A 7,747-nucleotide genomic window follows, 5' to 3' on the forward strand; every position below is an offset into this window, starting at 1 on the left:
ATTTATTTTATACCCAAGCAGTTCGCAATTAAAACAACAAGGCGAGATAGTTAGTCGGTATTTGGTAAATAATGCAAGCGGTTAGCGATAAGCGAGTATAAAGTAAAATAAAGATATCGATAGTTTCAGTGTGGCGCGTGCAATACACAGTTGTAGCAGTAGATGAAATGCTCTCATTCTACGTCTCTTGAATTTCTTCTTTTTCAAGTTTACCAAGTCTTCAAACGGGTGTTGAATCCAACAACAATTTCTTCTTCCTATAAACTGATAAACACAAGCTGACGTTCTGACCTCTATCTGTGCGGAAGACGACATGAGATTTAGAAATGTCGGAACATTTGTTGTAAAATTTCTTGCTAGCCTGCCTGTCCTAGGATTTTCGATCATCTAAATATTGGAGTTATTGCCCGTTTATAACGGATTTTTACCCTAAAAAGTTCACTTAGAATATTCGGGAGCCTTTCTTTCTGGCTGAAATTTTCAAAAAGGTAAGTTTGGATCCCTATAATTTTGGGATAACTAGACTTTCAGCTAGGAAATCCGAACTGCTGAAAAATTTTTAGGGGATAAAAATATGCATATATCTACCGTTTAAATACTAAAATACGTTTAACAGTGCTTTGTTTGAGTGGTTTTGAACTATATTCTCGTTGGGTGCCCCTGTTATATAGCTCATATGACGGCCGATGGAAACAGATTACTCTACACCGTCATAGGGTTTAGAGTTTCGGGGACCCTGAAATGGAGACTGAAATAATGCGGGCGCGCAATGTAAAATGGGTGTGTAAGACTCTTTAAGAATTGTGTGTTTCCAAGAAAAAATAATCAAGGGTAGAACACAACATCACAAAGAGCAATAACATAAAGGGAAATCAGAGCTTCGTTTTAATTTATTAAAATGGCTCAGATACGATATCAAAAATAGGGTGGAAAAATTGTTCTATCATGCTTAAACTGCTTAATCCTTAAGCTTCTAAAATAATTTTATGCTGAGAACATTGTCTTCTACGTAGTCACTAATTAGATTCTCTAGCAATGATTACTGCTATTTCATGCGTTTCACCATCACTATCGACTACAGTCGAACCTGTACATGACGGCAACCCTCGGGACTTTAATAACTGGCCGCTTAATACAGGTGGCCGTCCATTTTAATGACGTATCATACCTTTAAGACTTCATGCAAGGAAACAATAGCACAATTTACAATCTTTCAAGCGATCAATCTGACGAGCAAACAACTAAATTGCCAATTTGTAACTTAATGGTATAACGATACTTACCGTTACGTCACCTATTGTCAGTAATGCACCAACCAGAGATCTATTGACTGTCGAAACAAAGGATTCTTATGTTCTGTGGTTGGCAAATTCAAATAACAAAATAATGTCAACCTCGGATAATGCATTTCTCGAGCTCTCATTGGTTCACTCAATCTCGGTTATCAGCTCATATACCTTAGTTTGACCTTATATGGTAAATGATTGAGCTAAGCGTTGCTAAGCAAAGAGTTTTTCTCGCCAGAAAGCGAAATTTCTCTTTGAAAAAAGCAACAAAAAAAAAAGTTTTTGTGGAAAGTTTGGATCAATTCCGACGTTTAGAAGTATGCGAAAAGTTGAGAAATGTTTTTGTGATGAGACTGCTTCTGTCTGACCACAAGGTATTACACAACATTGCATCCTCATCTTCAAGTTTTTTCGATTTCGCGCGGATTTTCTGTTTTTTTTTTTCGCTCGTATTTCGTACGTCCAAACTTTTGGAATTTAAGGAATTTAATAAAGCAGTTGTTCCATTCGCGCCTGTTAGATACGAGACTGGTTATAGCCAACCGGCGTAGCGCCTCGTCAGCTATTTACCATCTAATATAAAAAGAGCGCTCATGGAATAATTGTTAAATAAACAGTGGAGTCTCCTATAATATACGTAACATTGTGTCAAAGTACTGTTACAGTACTGGATTTCCGTCTATGACGTGCAGTTCATAACAAAATATCTCATTCCGTCAATTTCATAGTTGTTACATTCAATGTGCAGTTATAACGGAAATGGTTCTAATCACTAAGAGTAGAAGAATAGACGATAAAACTGTTCAAGTTAAAGTAATAGAGTGAAAGAATTACGGCTACTTACGTCTGGAAAAAGTGCTGCCTTTGTAATTACATCTGCAAATGGTTAGACTCTATAGTCTTCTCGGATAAGGACGATAAGCCGGAGGTCCCGTCTCACAACCCTTTAATGTTCATAATCCTGTGGGACGTAAAAGAACCCACACTCTTGTCGCAAAGAGTAGGGCATGTAGTTCCCGGTGTTGTGGTCTGTCTTCTGTGGTGTATCATGGTTGGGAAGGTAAATGCTCGTAGATATTAGCTACACCAAGCTACTCTAAAATCCGAGGGTAAAGAAAATATATGATATATGATATATGATATATGATATATGTCTGGTGTTTCGGCAGTTGAAACTCTTGATTGCAAAAGGAAGTCGTTAACTGTCGGACATCTGGAAAGCGTTAACGATAAATGGCCGATTATCAGCTTACAGTAGCCTTGCACATGTTATTTCTTTATAGTGACGATGAATCGCATTTTAAGCACAATAAAATACCGCAAAAAATGACACGTGGGTTAGTTTTCGTTCAATGGTAGTCTATTAATATAGGTAAAAATAACAAAGAAAGACAAACATAGGACTGCTACAGGGTGGCTGCGGCCGCTTCATAGAGGTGGCCGCCTTATACAGGTAACAAGACGCCTATAAAGGTGTAACCGTGGGATGCACAAACAGTTAACCCTTTAAGCCCCGAGGGGTTCCCCATTGACGAGTAAAATCGTCTGGCGTTAGACAGAGTAAAATCTATAAGTGCCATTTGGCACTATCGGGGCTTAAAGGGTTAAACGGGGACATAGTTTTTTGATGCTGTTAGCTTAACCCTTTAAGCCCCGAGGGGTTCCCCATTGACGAGTAAAATCGTCTGGCGTTAGACAGAGTAAAATCTATAAGTGCCATTTGGCACTATCGGGGCTTAAAGGGTTAATACAAATTGTCCAGTTACAGTGAACTACAACTATGGGTAAACTTCGGAAAATGGCGAGAGATTTCCAGAAAGATAAATCTGTAATTTGACTAGGAGTTTTCTTTTATAAGTGTATGAAAGGGGAGGTAATTTTTTTCTCGACACTTTGATGAATATATATTTTTTCTAAGGGGGTGCTCTCGTCGCGCTAGTACTGAACTTTTTTTCAAGACAAATAGAACTCGCACCACACATTTTCGTGATTATTTCTTCAACAGAATTACTATCTTGTGGAACAGTAAACCTGACGATATTAATTTAGCTAATTCCTTGAACTCCTTAAAGCGCAAGCTTAAATCCTTATTCTTTTGGCGTTTGCAGAACGTTTCTAATGGCGATAACTTGTATTCCCTCTTTTAAGGTAATTTGTCCAAAGTGTAGAAGAGTGAATATAAGTAATGTATGTTCTTGCTAAGTTGTCTGTTGTCCAGTCATTCAGGGTTTAGATATATTAGGATTTTTTTTTTGGGAGGGGGGGGGGGGGAGGGGGGTAGGTTTTCTAATCATATATTTTTTAACGTTATGGGGCTGGGTGAGGTGGTTGAAATCTTGAAGTAAAATAAATAAGTAAGTAAGTAAGTAAATAAATAAATAAATAAATAAATAAATATTGTAAAAACAGTTGTTAACCATTTAAGACCCGACGGGGCTAACAGACCATTTGACTGCTAAGATAGGTAGAGTTAAACAAACTCTTTAGAATGGGCACACTTATCTTAAGGACGTTCGCGCCCATTGCTACTGCGCATCCTTAAAGCGCACGCAAATTCACATGCCACGTCATGCGCGCTAAGTACTAAAATGAACAATGATAGGGCAGATGGCCGTTGCTATAGCTTTTCTTGGATTTAACGATCTTGGATGTTCGGTGACCCCTAATTTTCTTTTCAGAAACAGATTTTATTTACAATTATCTCCACGTTGTCCAAAAATGAACAAAAAAATCAATGTGGGAAGTTAAAAAAATTTCACGCTTGGAAATTGTGGCCTCAAATTGGGCCAAACTCTTTTTGGCCGCGAGAGGGCTGGGCCCATGAAAACAAAAAAAATCCAATATGGCGGCTCAAAATGAGCCTGACCAAGAAGAACTTATTACTGGGATCAAAGGAGCATTAAACCGTCAGAAATCACAATTCGGACGCCGGATTTCAAATGCATACAAGTTGAAAGATCTTGATCAAACATTCAAAGCGCTAGAAAAGGTGGCTGAGGCTGTTGTCAAAGGCAAATATGGTCCGCTTCGCTATCGACATGAGCACGAAATCAGTCATGTATATCCGATGTTAGAGCGCACAATGATACGAGCTAAGAATGGAATTAATAGACGCCTTACGCCACGAATGAGTAAACTCCATCCATGGATGATCTGTTTTGATGTTGCGATGTCACAGGAAGTTTTTAATCTATTGTACAAAGGGATAATAAATCGCACAAGTTATGGTTTAGATGTTTTGGAGAAACCTGGTTTAGTAACAATAACATTCACAAATTTAAGAAGAGTGTGTGCTTTGTTCAATAAATTTGAGGACTGTGAAGGATTTGTAAAGGAGCTAGGAGCTGGAAAAGGGGTTGTGAAACTTATTGTTGATGATAGCAAGAAGGGAATTATGAAATACAATTTTAAACAGGAAATCTTAAAATTAAACTTTTATTACGGGTACTGGAATGCATTTTGCATCATCCAGCATTGAAACAGGAAGAGTTTGTTTTTCACGTACATGTACAGTCTCGAAATGTAATCAAGTTGAGACAACAACATCATACGTTGTAGTCTATCTAGAATAGTTTCATACTGGATTTTATGATTTTATATACTTGAATTGAGCATTCATTGATTGTGTTGTATGAAATAATGTCGCTAAAATGGTCGGCAATAATTATTGAAAGATCAAACGGGTTGTTATCTTTGGCAGAACAATAATTCTTCTCATAATCTTTGGCAGGACCATAAAAATTTAAATTCTTCTATTATAACTTGTCAGCTCTGGGTATATAAGAAACTTTATGACCCCTTTAAGAAGTAGGCTGACATTGTTTCTCTTATTTACTTCCATGCAACTTTTTGACTCCAAGTCAGAGTTAAGCAGTTAAGACAAGTACTTCAAGCACTCTCTTGTAGGTTTTCCCTCAGCAACAGACTTCATGATCTCATCCATGAATTTATGACCACAAAAGAAACATTTCTCATCATGTTCACCTTTGGAAAATCCACAGGAGCAAAAGTGATGTGGATCTGTGGTAACACGATTGGGGATAGGGCTGTCTCTTGATTGATGATATGTCAAGAGAGAGGGCTGGCGGAGAGGACGTAGCCAAAGTTTGCTTATGTAATCATGCCTGAAAACTTGATTCCAGCCTTCTTTGAAAAGGCTGTTTCGTGCATAGCTGGCAATCTGAACATGCTTGGCTTCTCTCCCCTGCATGGTATTCACACCTAATCCAGTTTTGAATTTCTCGAATACCCACTGAGTGTGAATAGGGACCAAATGCCCAATGCTCCAAACTGTTGCAGAGACAGTGCCCTTGAAGAGTCTGACTGCTGTAAAGTAATCCTGGGCTAAGCCCTTCAGTTTATCAATGGCTGGCTGAGTTATGTGGTACATTGAAAAAATGGAGGCACAATCTCTGAGCTTAATTGCAATGAAAACAATGAACAACAGTTTCATGAGCAGTTGGGGATCCTCTGAATCCCCCTTGATGGCATTCACAAGGAACATAAACCCATGCAAAATAAGTCTTGAATCCTTTCCAGTCAGTCTGTAACTAAAGTCTTTGTCTTTAGACCTTTCTTCCCGCATCCACTTTCCAAGCTGCTTCTTCAAACGTCCAGCTTTAACATCACACTCTAGTGCCTTCATGTCACATGCTGGGGACAATTGTGATAGGCTGGTGATCTTCTCAGGGAGGTTACTTAAGGAAATTGCTAGGTCAAGTAGCATTGTGTGCAAATGCATATGCTGCACCCCATTGTTTTTGAGGTGAAGGGGCTCTATAACCTCTTTATCACACAGCTTTCCAATCAGTGGCTCAAACTCTTGCCTTCATTTTTTGCTTGCAATAAATTGAGTGACTTTTGCTCTTTTTGTTGAGGCAGCAAGGTTGGTGGGCAGCTTTGCTTTAAAACTTTCTACTTGTTTGGCAATATTCAATCTCACTGTATATGACCATGGCTTCCACTTGCAATCACTTGTTGACCCAAATTTGCTATTCAGTGTATCACAGTCCTCTTTTGAGACATTTGCAAAACTGGAAAAATATTTTGCAGCATTGTTAAGTTCCCCATTAAGGAAAGCCAGAAATTTCATATCTGAGGGAACAAGTTCAAAAGTAAAAGTTACTTCCTTCCCTGACACTGTGTATGTCTTCATCTCAATTGCTGCAATTTGGGAAGCTAATTGCTGAGTGAATTTTTTTACAACTGGATGGTCCTCTTTGCAGTTTGCATTGCATTCTTGTATTTTTTCACTATTTGTTTGCAGGTGCTCCAGCTTTTTTCTCAGAGCAGAGAGCTCTTTACTCTTTGACAGATACTCTTGTTGGAGGATAGCCCTTTCTCGAGCGAGTTCACCAACAGGGAATCGTTTCTTCTGCGAAAATTGAAGCGATCTCCGAGGGGTTCTCCTCCTCTTACTTCCCATCGGTCGATCGCCACGGTCACAGGCCACAGGTTTTCCTTTTAATTAAAATCGAGTATTTTTGTTACAAATTTATACACATACGAAAGCAGAATTATTACCGCTCAACTCAAAATTATCACCAACTGCTATCTCTTCTGTGGTTCTACCGTTTTAGTTTTGCGCAAAGCGAACGCTTAATCTTCATTTACCTCAGTTTTTGAGGACCAGTAGAGCCCTTCAATTGCAACTGGAATCGTACTCAGTAGCTCCATGTTCACTACGAATGCAAATTCAGAAAAATACGGACGAACTCGATAAATGAGGCATCAAAATAAAGATGGAAAGCCGTAGATTTTTTTTGTTAAAGCCAAAAGTTTGTTTTCGTTCCCAGGCGCCCGCAAAAAGACAAAATAGAGCACAACTCGGGTCCTCTGAGTCGCCATGAAAATGGCCGAGCGGCAGATGGCGTAAAAAAACTGGAAACTAGTGGACATTTTCTGGCCTGATTTGATGCCATAATTTCCAAGCGTGTTTCAAGATTTCTGTCCTCGGGACATGGAATCCTGCCATCTGGCGGCTACAAGACGCATGAAACTATGATCGCTGAATGCGAACTTGTTCTTTAAGGAACCTCAACTGTTAAATTAATTCAATTGATTGGTGCACTTAAACAAAGTTTGGTAGAGAATATTTCACTTCAAAGATGTAATTGCAATATTTTTGGGCTTACAGACACTGTGGCCTTATTTGCTAAAGAAGCCGGATTTATTCAGATTTAGGGTGTTCTTCCTGGCAAGTTCTCTCCAAAACGAAGTCGGTGACCCCCCATTTTTTTTTCCATTTCTGACATTACAAACTCATCATCTTGCAATGGTAAAATTTGCAGAATAAAATCAATGTTAGAAAATTTTCGCGCGAACGTCCTTAAGTGAGTTTGTGTTTACTATCTTACTGCCATAAACAACAATTATTGTTGTCTTCGTCCGCTCAAAATTTTTGCTCGTCGTATCGCTTGTCTGATGACAATGTCAATAACAAGCATTAATCCTGAACATGA

General features: G+C 38.7%; 1 pseudogene; it reads right to left on the reverse strand.

Moving 5' to 3' along the window:
* Nucleotides 1-4,136: 4,136 nt before the first annotated feature.
* LOC138023304 (uncharacterized) lies at nucleotides 4,137-6,711 on the reverse strand (annotated as a pseudogene).
* Between the last annotated feature and the right edge of the window lie 1,036 nt (nucleotides 6,712-7,747).

The sequence above is a fragment of the Montipora capricornis genome, chromosome 11 (genome assembly GCF_036669925.1).
Source record: "Montipora capricornis isolate CH-2021 chromosome 11, ASM3666992v2, whole genome shotgun sequence".
Taxonomy (NCBI): domain Eukaryota; kingdom Metazoa; phylum Cnidaria; class Anthozoa; order Scleractinia; family Acroporidae; genus Montipora; species Montipora capricornis.